A 9,854-nucleotide genomic window follows, 5' to 3' on the forward strand; every position below is an offset into this window, starting at 1 on the left:
AGCATTCTAGCTGCCAAATGCTGAAGTCAGTGGGGTTGTATGTTTATAAGGGAGAGCAAAAGAGTGTAAATATTTGTTTGCATTTTAAAGGTATTCACTTCCCTCAGATTTGACCTCCTTCCATATTTCCCTCAATGTTGCAGACATTTGAGTAATTGTAGAAATGTTCCAGGTACATGCTAGTGGAAAGTGAATTTTTAAATTCTCTCTCTACATATATTCATTCATACCAAAATATCTAGACAGAGTCAAGCTCATTCAGTCGGGAGAGGAACAATACAATGTTAGGGGATCAACTGCAGCAAAGTGTCACGTCTCCAGTTTTCAGTTGCAAACCACAGAGCAAACAAAATTTGCACAAAAAGGAATAATTTCAGTGAATGCGATACTGATATTTTGTGAGCAGACAAGAGGCTCAATTCGGTGAGTTGCTATGAATCATTTGCTCAAATCTAATGAAAACAGACTCGTCACCTTCACTTTTATTTATAGTCACTTTCTAGTAAGCTTCATTTTCTGGCTGTCATGCATTAGCCCAATAGCACAATGTTTGGGTTACAAACATATTTGCAGCCATAAAAATAATGGATGGAATCCTGGCTCCATTGAAGTCAAAGGCAAGACTTCATTTCACCCAAAATGTTTTCATTGAATGTTTTTCTGTTGACCATGGCCAAGATTTCCAAAACTGGATGCTTAAAGTTTAGGCTTCTGAGTCAGTGGCCAGACACTCAAAAGTGCTGAGTATCCTGTAACTCCCATTATCGATAATGGGAGCTGCTGAGGGCTCAGTATTTTTGAATATCTGGCCACTGACTAAGATGTCTAAAGATGGACTTTAGAGTCTAACTTTCACCCCCCATTTTTAAAAACCGTGGCCCTTAAGCTCCCCCCCCCCTGCAAAATACCTGTTTTTATAAAACCTTAATGTTGGGTCTAAATTGACTAGTCCAGGGATTGGCAACCTTTGGCACGTGGCCCGTCAGGGAAATCCGCTGGCGGGTCGGGCCTGTTTGTTTACCTGCAGTGTCCGCAGGTTCGGCTGATCGCATCTCCCACTGTCTGTGGTTCGCCGTTCCAGGCCAATGGGGCTGCGGGAAGCGGCGGCCAGTACGTCCCTCAGCCCACGCTGCTTCCCACAGCCCCCATTGGCCTGGAACAGCAAACTGCGGCCAGTGGGATCTGTGATCGGCCGAACCTGCGGACGCTGCAGGTAAACAAACCGGCCCGGCCCACCAGCGGATTTCCCTGATGGGCCGCATGTCAAAGGTTGCCAATCCCAGGACTAGACAGCAGCCCTTTAACCCAATGACATCTCAAGCGTGCGTGTATTGCTACACTTTGAAGGTGCACTCTCTGGCTATGTCTACATGGCGCTCAGAGCAGAGCCGCCCAGAGGATTCAGGGGGCCTGGGGCAAAACGGGGGAGCTTGTACTCACCGGGCGGCACTCCGAGTCTGCGGTGGCAGCGGCGGCATTTCGGCGGCGGGGGGCTCTTCAGTCGCTCCGCGTCTTCAGCAGCACTGAAGGGCTCCCTGCTGGTGAAATGCTGCCAAAGACCTGGACTGCCGCCGGATGAGGAAAGGGATTCTTGGCCAGGGCTCGCTGGGTCCCTGGGGCAAATTGCCCCACTTGCCCCCCCTCTGGGCAGCCCTGGCTCAGAGATGTGACTGCAGTATGTTTAGATGTACCTGAACTAGCTTTGATCTAATCAGCTCCAATAACAATAGCTGTGCAATCCTGATTGGGACCCTGAATTTATACTCATCTGGGTAGCCCATATGGCCACAGCTTCACTGCTATGTTATTGGAGCTAGCTAGGTCAAAGCTAATGCTCTGATTGGAGTGTAGATATAGCATTCCTACCCCTTCTTGAGAATGAGCTGCTGGTAACATGGATGCTTTCACGTCTCCAGACATCCCTGACACATTGTTTCCATTTCCCTTGCTTTCTTCACGTCCATGAAGTGTTACGCTTTTAGTGACATGAAACTCTGCTGGAGTGAAATATTGCCTGTCGTCTCTCAGCCACCTTCCCATTCATATCACGCCTGCTGCCCAGTGAGCATAGCTGACATGTATCTGTGACACTGTCCCACTCTGGCTCTATCTTTTTCCCTCACATATCCTTTTAAAAAAAATTGCTGGGTGCTATAATTGTCCGCGCACCAGTGTGTGGTTGTAATGGGAAGTGAATGCATGTTTGAATAATAAAATATTCCAATGCATCTCAACCATTCCTCCCCGTTCCTCATTCACTTTACACCTGTTAAACTGCTGCTGTTCCTGATCTCACAGCTTCTCTCGCTTCTCCCTTCACTTTCATTTTCATGGGCTGTCACATCCACTAGCCTGAATTACGTATGTTCTAGCAATGGAGAGGTTTTTGACAGCTGCTTATTCAAAGCACCGCTACCGAGACGAGTCTGCTATAGCCTGCTCTCTCTATGGGTTCACCTCCTCCTCACATGTTGTTCTGACTCTCACCATTTTTCTCTAATTATTATTAGCTTTCTGACACTATTTATTTCCTGAGTCTATGGCACTATCTTTATTCCATGGGGGAAGAGAGGCTAGTTACACTTCATTTGCTAATTTTCGATTGTGGGAGATGCTGAGACTCTCCTGGAAGGTGGTAGGTGCCTTCAACTTGTGCTGAATCCAGGTCTTTGAATGCAAAACCTTACAGCCCAGTTTTTTAAAGGTATTTAGGCATTTCTGCACTCAGTATTGCAAAGCCAAACTGATTTAGGAGCCCCAGGCCTTGTCTACACTACAAAATGAAGTCGACCTAAATTAAGCTGATGTACAGCCACTGCAGCAATTACTGCAGTTTTTCATGTCCACACTATGCCCCCTCTGTCGGCAGTGTGCGTCCTCACCAGGAGTGCTTCCACGGACTGAAGTGCGGCATTGTGGGCACTGACAGCTGGACAACTCCCCCCTCCCACCCTCGCCATCGGGATTGACAGCTGGAGCCCGGCCAGGTTGACAGCGTGGAGCCCTGCTGCCCCTCCCAGTTAGGGATTGGGGGACAAGGATAGCCTGAGCCCGGGCAGCGGCCAGGCTCGGGAGCACCTCCCTTCCCACCCAATCCCGCATGAGGAGGTGGCAGCAGAGTTCAGGCTGTGAACCCGCATGGGGCTGACAGCCAACAGTCGATGTAAGTAACTTTGTAGGTTCTGCACTGCCCTAACTACACCAACCTAAGCACTACGCCTCTCATGGAGGTGGAGTGAATGTGTAGTGGGCATATTACATCGGTGGGGGTTCCATTGTAGTGTAGACACTGACAGAGTTAGGTGGACATAGGTCGACATAAGGCAGCTTAACTCCTGTGGTGTAGACAAGCCCTCTATCTCATTTTCAAAAGGGATTGAGGCACTTAGGAGCCAATATCCCATTGACAGTTGGTGGGATTGAACCTCCTAAATCTCTTTTGAAAATGCTGTTTTCAAAAGGCAGTTTTATGGCAAATGCCTGGAGTTACGATTAGCTAGGTCCTCCATTTAGGCAAGTTAGCTCAGATGCTGCCTCGTTGGGCACAATGTAAGAACCTGACTAAACTAGAACAGAAATCATCATAGCATCATTATAGTCACCACTTTACACCAGCTAATGATCTGGCCCGTGCAATCCTGTTGAACCTTAATTTCCACTCAGACTCCTCCCAACACTTCCCTTTCTTGCTCTGCAAGCATTTCTTTGACAAGACAAATCTTTTACCATCTTAAAAACAACCATCAAAGTTCAGGGAAAGCTACTGTGTTCCGTTCAGAGAGAGAGAGATTAATTTGCATAATCACATCAGTTTTTAGCCTTGGCAATGTATTCAGATCTTCAGACACCTGACAGACAGTCCTACCTCTCTGACAGCCTCCCTGCTGGTAAAGCAATTACATTTGTCAAAAGGCACCCAGTGGAGAGTTTAAAGGTGCCACAAAACTACCATCCTAGAGGGAACTTGGGCTTTTAGGATAATTACAGAAAATAGGGCAGCCAATCAAAACTTTCAACCAAAATAAAAATCAAATGGCCAAAATAAAAATAAATCCAACAAAGGAAAGAACTGCAGCTCACTCACAGCTGAGAGAGATGCTCAGACACACTCTCATTTCGTGGCAATGAATCAGTTTACTGACAAACCTTCAGAGAACAAATTCTCTGCCTGCCCATGTGGTTAAGGCAAAACCTGCTCAACGGAGCATGTAACCCTAGAAATAGCATCCATTGACTGGATGCTTTGTCCAGTCTTCATTGGACTTTCAATGAAAGTTGAGCCCCTGGCTCTCTTGGTAGCCTATGAAAATCCCCGCCCAACTCTCTTAATCAATCAGATTTTAATAGTTCTCCCAGGCATTTCCCCTTGTGCCCTTACTGGCTGTCTGACTGTTGGGTGTTTGAGCCATGACTCGGCCTCATGCTCTCAGTACCACCACTGAAACCTTTAAAAGCACCATCTGTAATTAAACAATCTCAATCAACTTCAATAATAGTAATATTTTACATTTGTATAGGCCACTTTAATCCCATTTGATCCTAAAGCACTTTTTAAATGTCCAATCCTTTATTCCTTACTCTGATGTGTGGTGTATATGTACATAGGCACACGTCAGCTATATATATATATATGTACATAGACAGAAAAATCATGTCATGTGTTGTTGACATGCAGCCACCTCTGAGGTGGAAAGACACAGCTGTTAAATAGTGCACAAGGGAACAGCAGTTTAGGGCAGGAAGTGAAGCATCCATTTGAAATGGGGGGGATTTAGGTGGCAGAATGTAAATAGTCAAATTAGAATTTGGCCAGGACACTGGAATATAATGTCCCTACTCTTGCAAAAAGTGCCACGCAATCTAATGACCTCTAGTAGTTTTTTGAATGTTTGAAAATCCGAAACTAGCAATTATTGTTCCTATTAAATAGAAGAGGAAACATTTTCCTAGATGCTCATTTTATGAATGTAAATATGATTCTAAAATAGACATGTTGAGCTCTATTGCTTTCTCTCCTCTACATTTAAAAAGCAAAAGGTAGGGATGGAGCCAGAATCTGATCTCACCCTGGTGTAAATCCAGAGGACCTCTATTGACTTTAATGTAATTGTTCCAAACTTACACTGGTGTGACTGAGAGTCTTGTCTGGTCCACACATTCCAAAAATGCCTCCAATAGTTTCCAGTGTTTATTCAGTCCCATATGCAAAGGCCAAAATAAATTGAATTCACTGGAAGATCCCCAAGATTATGTCTCGAATGATTCCAAGGTTGTTCTGTTTTCCAATTCAAATTAACCATATTACACATTAGGAATGTCTGGAGGAAAAAAACTACAGCCCATCTCATAAAGCCTTGCTATGTATTTTAGTGCACACAAGGTAAAAATAAAAATGACTCGTGGGCATTTGTTTGTTCCAGATTTATAATGTAGTTTGCTCTTTGGTTGCTTATTAAAAGTCTTCAGGAAGTATTGCTGTGGTGTTTATCTCCCGTCTACTGTTTCCACAAGTGCTACAGCTGCTTACACTTACTCTGGTGTATTTTCAAAGTAACTCTATTGTCTTCAATTGATTTATGCAAGTGTAACAGATCAGAATCCGTCTCTTACCTTGGCTAAGATATTATTTTAATCGTAGGAATTCTTGCTATTATTTTAGCAAACAAAATCTATGTTTAGTGGCACCTAAAGGGGCAGCATAACATACTCCATCCATCCCCCAAAATGAAAAGAATGGGACTAAGAAATAAAAGGAAAAGACTAGCATATTCCTTTCCACTTTCATGCTGCCTGCAATGCTATCAGGACCACACACTAACACTCCATAAGGCTTATTCTTCCATCTCTAACAGATCCCAAAAAGCAGTATGTACCCCAGCTTCTTCAAACTGGCACTCCAACGCAAAGCCTTAACAGTGACCTTATATGCTTTTATAGCAACAGATCAGCACTTCAGACTATCACGCTTTGCATGTGTTTGGGAAGTGATTCTGCTTTAACACCACTGAAGTCAGTAGGAAAATGCGTATGGTGTCTCCTATCTATCTCTAACCCGAGGAGTTTCTCTGAAGCTGGGTCTTCCACAGGGCTCTGATGACGGGTTGTGACACATTGCAATCATGACCACTGAACTCCACAGAGCAGAGAATGTTGCACTCCAGCCAGAAGAGATGTTAACATCTTTCTGCTATTGTGCAAAGCACAGTGAGTTAGTATGGTACCTCATATATCACTGTGTGGTGGCAACTTTTAGGAGTGTTACCTTTTAATGGCAATCACAGTTCTGAGGTAATGTCTTTTAAGATGGAGATATTATTTCTTTGAGGCACAGAGGCACAATACCAGAATACTAATGAACACCTGTTTTTTTTCCGAACCCTGAACAGCTAACAGTAGTTTTCATGCAAAGAAGAAAAACAGCACGAGTTCCCATTATTTACGAATCAACAGAGGTCTAGCCATTGAGGTATAAATCCCAGTGCCAATAAAACCCTATGCCTGTGTGATTTTGGTTTTATGGATCATTAATGCAACAGGCTTGAGCTGATCTTCTCTAACATACAAATGGCAGCCTTTTATTTACTCCGGGTGTGATTGATTTCCCCTCCAGAGGGCTCCTTGTGGATCCTGCTGTCATTTGCATAAGTGAAGCCCACGCTGTGGAAAAGAGAGGCTGGGACAAAGTGAACTGTCATATGCCTGGGGGGGAAAAAAACCAAGCAGCTGTAGGTAATGGACTGTCTCTGAACACAAGAACTAGGGGGTTGCCCAGCTGGCTCCACTTAACCACTAGTCCTTTCAGAGCTGCTGGGAATGGGAGGAGTCTGGGGCCTATATAAGTCAATTCCAGCCCCTTGCAAGGGGTGAGAGGTGCTGCTGAAGGAATGTTGGGGATAGTGCTAGAAGGGCGCTCTAAGGAGCGTGTTAGATCAGTGTCTGAGGAGAAGCATCACCTTGGGAAAGCAAGTATTAAACTCAGGAGAATTTGGGTATAGGGTGGACCTGCCTTCCTATAAGTGCTCTGGGCATAGAGGAGTCATAGGAAAATGGCACTGAAGTAAATGGGTGTAGAAGATAACAAATAAATACTGATGTACCTTTTATAAGAACTGCTACATTCTCTAACTCCTCCTGCCCCTCATTTCTGTGGTGGTCATGTCATCCTGGCCCACCAGATAATCACCTGGTGACACAGGCACATATTTTATCATAAGTGGGATATAAAACCTTTTTTGTTAGGGTTGCACTCTTCTATTCCTCACCTCCCTAATATGATGGTGGTTGTTGGGGGAAATGGTGCAGTTTTTGCTTAGAAAGAACTAGTTCAACTGGGAGCAAAGGAGTTGCAGGGGGAAGGAGAGCTAAACCAACTGATCTTTAGTTCTTCTGCACCTAGCACCATAGGCACCCAAATCCCATTGAAATGATCAATAAAACTCTCTGTAGGAGTTGAGTGCCTAACTCCCTTAGGCCCCCTTGAAAATCCAAACCTTATTAAAGCCAGGTGATACAAGTTCTTTAACTCCTTTGCTACTGGGGTGGGATGGGAACTTCAGGGTCCCCCTTGTACTCCTTAGATATGATCATATCCTGGCACAGGGAGGAATGCAGATTCCTTTTGCAATGAATCATGGGCTACGTTTTTATAGAACCTTTGGAAATATGATGGCAATGCTTACGGGTAAATGAGTTTGCTCAGAGTTACATTGGGATGCGTAGAGGGGCATCTATGTGAACGAAACAGGCAATTGCACATTCACCTGCCTGGCAGTGGTGTTGTACTTGTGTTGGTCCCAGGATACGAGATATGTGTAAACTCAAAAGCTTGTCTGTCACCAACAGAAGTTGGCCCAATAAAAGATATTACCTTACCCACCTTCCAATAGTCCAGTTGTAACTGGTGGGGAGAGGGTACTGTTACAAAATATGACTGCCTGGATATGACCTTTCCTCTCTGGCTTCCCCCACCTCAACCCAGCAGAGGAAGCATTCCTGTTTTTGCGAAGAAACCCGCCATGCCTTGGCTCTAGGAAGTCAGTGCTACTTCCCTATATGTAAACTTCTTAAGAGGATTCATTACTATCGGGAGGCACAGAAATCTCATTCAGGGTCTTCCCTTCTGTTTTCCTGTCAACAGCTTGAAATCTCTGAACACCGAACTCTAGAGCTGCAGACCTCAGCCACCAGTGCTTTTCACCTGGGCCATGAAGGGCCAGAATAGAGAACTACGTCGATGGTCCCCTGTACAGACAGGCAGCCCCACTAAAGGCAGCAGAGCTTGCAGGGGTGTGCCTGTGCAGTACTCAGTATAGGGCTGAGGCTTAAGTCACTGAGAAATCATCACAAGTATTTCTTTATGGTAAAACAATGCTGGAAAAATCATCTGGGCTTTTACTCTGAATTTGGGTAATGACTGGGAGGCTATTTGAGGCGTGAGCTAAGTGTTAGGGAGAACGACAAAGATGAGAGCAGGTGGTGGCTGAGGAGTGCCTCATGGAGAGAATGTGAGGAAGGGAAGGTGCTGGGTTCCATTGTCTTAAGAAACTGAACCACATTACACTATTAATAAACAATAGCAGAAGGGATGTCTCTGAAACCAGCACCGTACTCACTTAGGGAGTGGTGGTACTCCTGATTTGAAACAAATTAACAATCATTTCCCTAGCACTTAGCCATGATATTTGCCTTTTTCTTAAAAGGCTCTCATGATTTTTTGATTTGATTCCTACAACTTGCCAAGTTTTGCCCTTATCCAAAATGGCCCCTCCCTTCCATTGCTGGAAATAAGAGTGAAGACAGAGGCTGAGCTCAGCCAGGGGGCTGCCATTTCCCTACAACCTTTGCAGCTGAGAGTGGAGCTGCCCCAGCAAAGATGGTCCTCATTTGCCAGCCTTTCAAATGGGGCTGAACCCAGCCTGCCCTCAGGGATGGTGTCCCATGGGGAGGCCCAGGTGAGGAACAGGAGAATATGGAGGTGCAGAAAATGAGGCAGAGGGGGAATGAGTTAGGAGGCAGGACAGGAAGCTATGAGGAGTCAGAGGAATGTGGGGGAAGAATGCATACCAATGGAGGTGCAGCTAGGGTGACCACATAGCAAGTGTCAGAAATTGGGACACTTTTTTGGGGGGGGGGAAGGGGAATAGTTGCATCTATAAGACAAAACCCCTAATATCAGGATGTCTGGTCACCCTACGTGCAGGGGGATGGGAGTAGAGTGACCAGGTATCTGGTTTTTGACCGGCTAGGGTGTTCAGTTTTGTGCAATTTGAAAGTTGGCAACTCTAGATGGGAGGGATAATCAAGTGGGATAACTAGCGCTGCAAACATAAATATTCATTTTCCTCTGGTACTAGAACTGTCAGTGGACAAAACAAAAGGTCAGGCAAGAATTGTGCAGCTTTCCAGAGTGAGGAGCAGCCATGAGCAATGGGATGAGCCTCTGCCATGAGCTTCAAGTGCTTACATGGGAAGAGAATTACTGAACTGTGTTGCTGTGTGTGAAATAAAGTGATAGAGCAACTGGTTTTTGCTTCGAATTGAGAAAATGAAGAGAGATGGCTGGGCAGGGGGCATAAAAGTAGCAAGTAATAGTGAGATTGGAATAGTAGTGTAAGAACTCTAATCAACCTTCAGAATATAAAATCCCCAACAGGATTCCCCTCTAAACTCACAAGGCCTGGCTTCCAACACACTGAGTGCATAATTGCATCCAAAAACGCAAACACAAATGAATGCCAAACTTACAAGCATAGTTATTGGAGCTGTTTATTGCAATACTGGCAATGGTCTTTTATGTCTGGGAGTTATAAACTTTCAATTACTTTTTAAAAGTGTATGTATTTTAAATGTATTAG

This window comes from Chrysemys picta, chromosome 13, assembly GCF_011386835.1.
Source record: "Chrysemys picta bellii isolate R12L10 chromosome 13, ASM1138683v2, whole genome shotgun sequence".
Lineage (NCBI taxonomy): Eukaryota > Metazoa > Chordata > Testudines > Emydidae > Chrysemys > Chrysemys picta.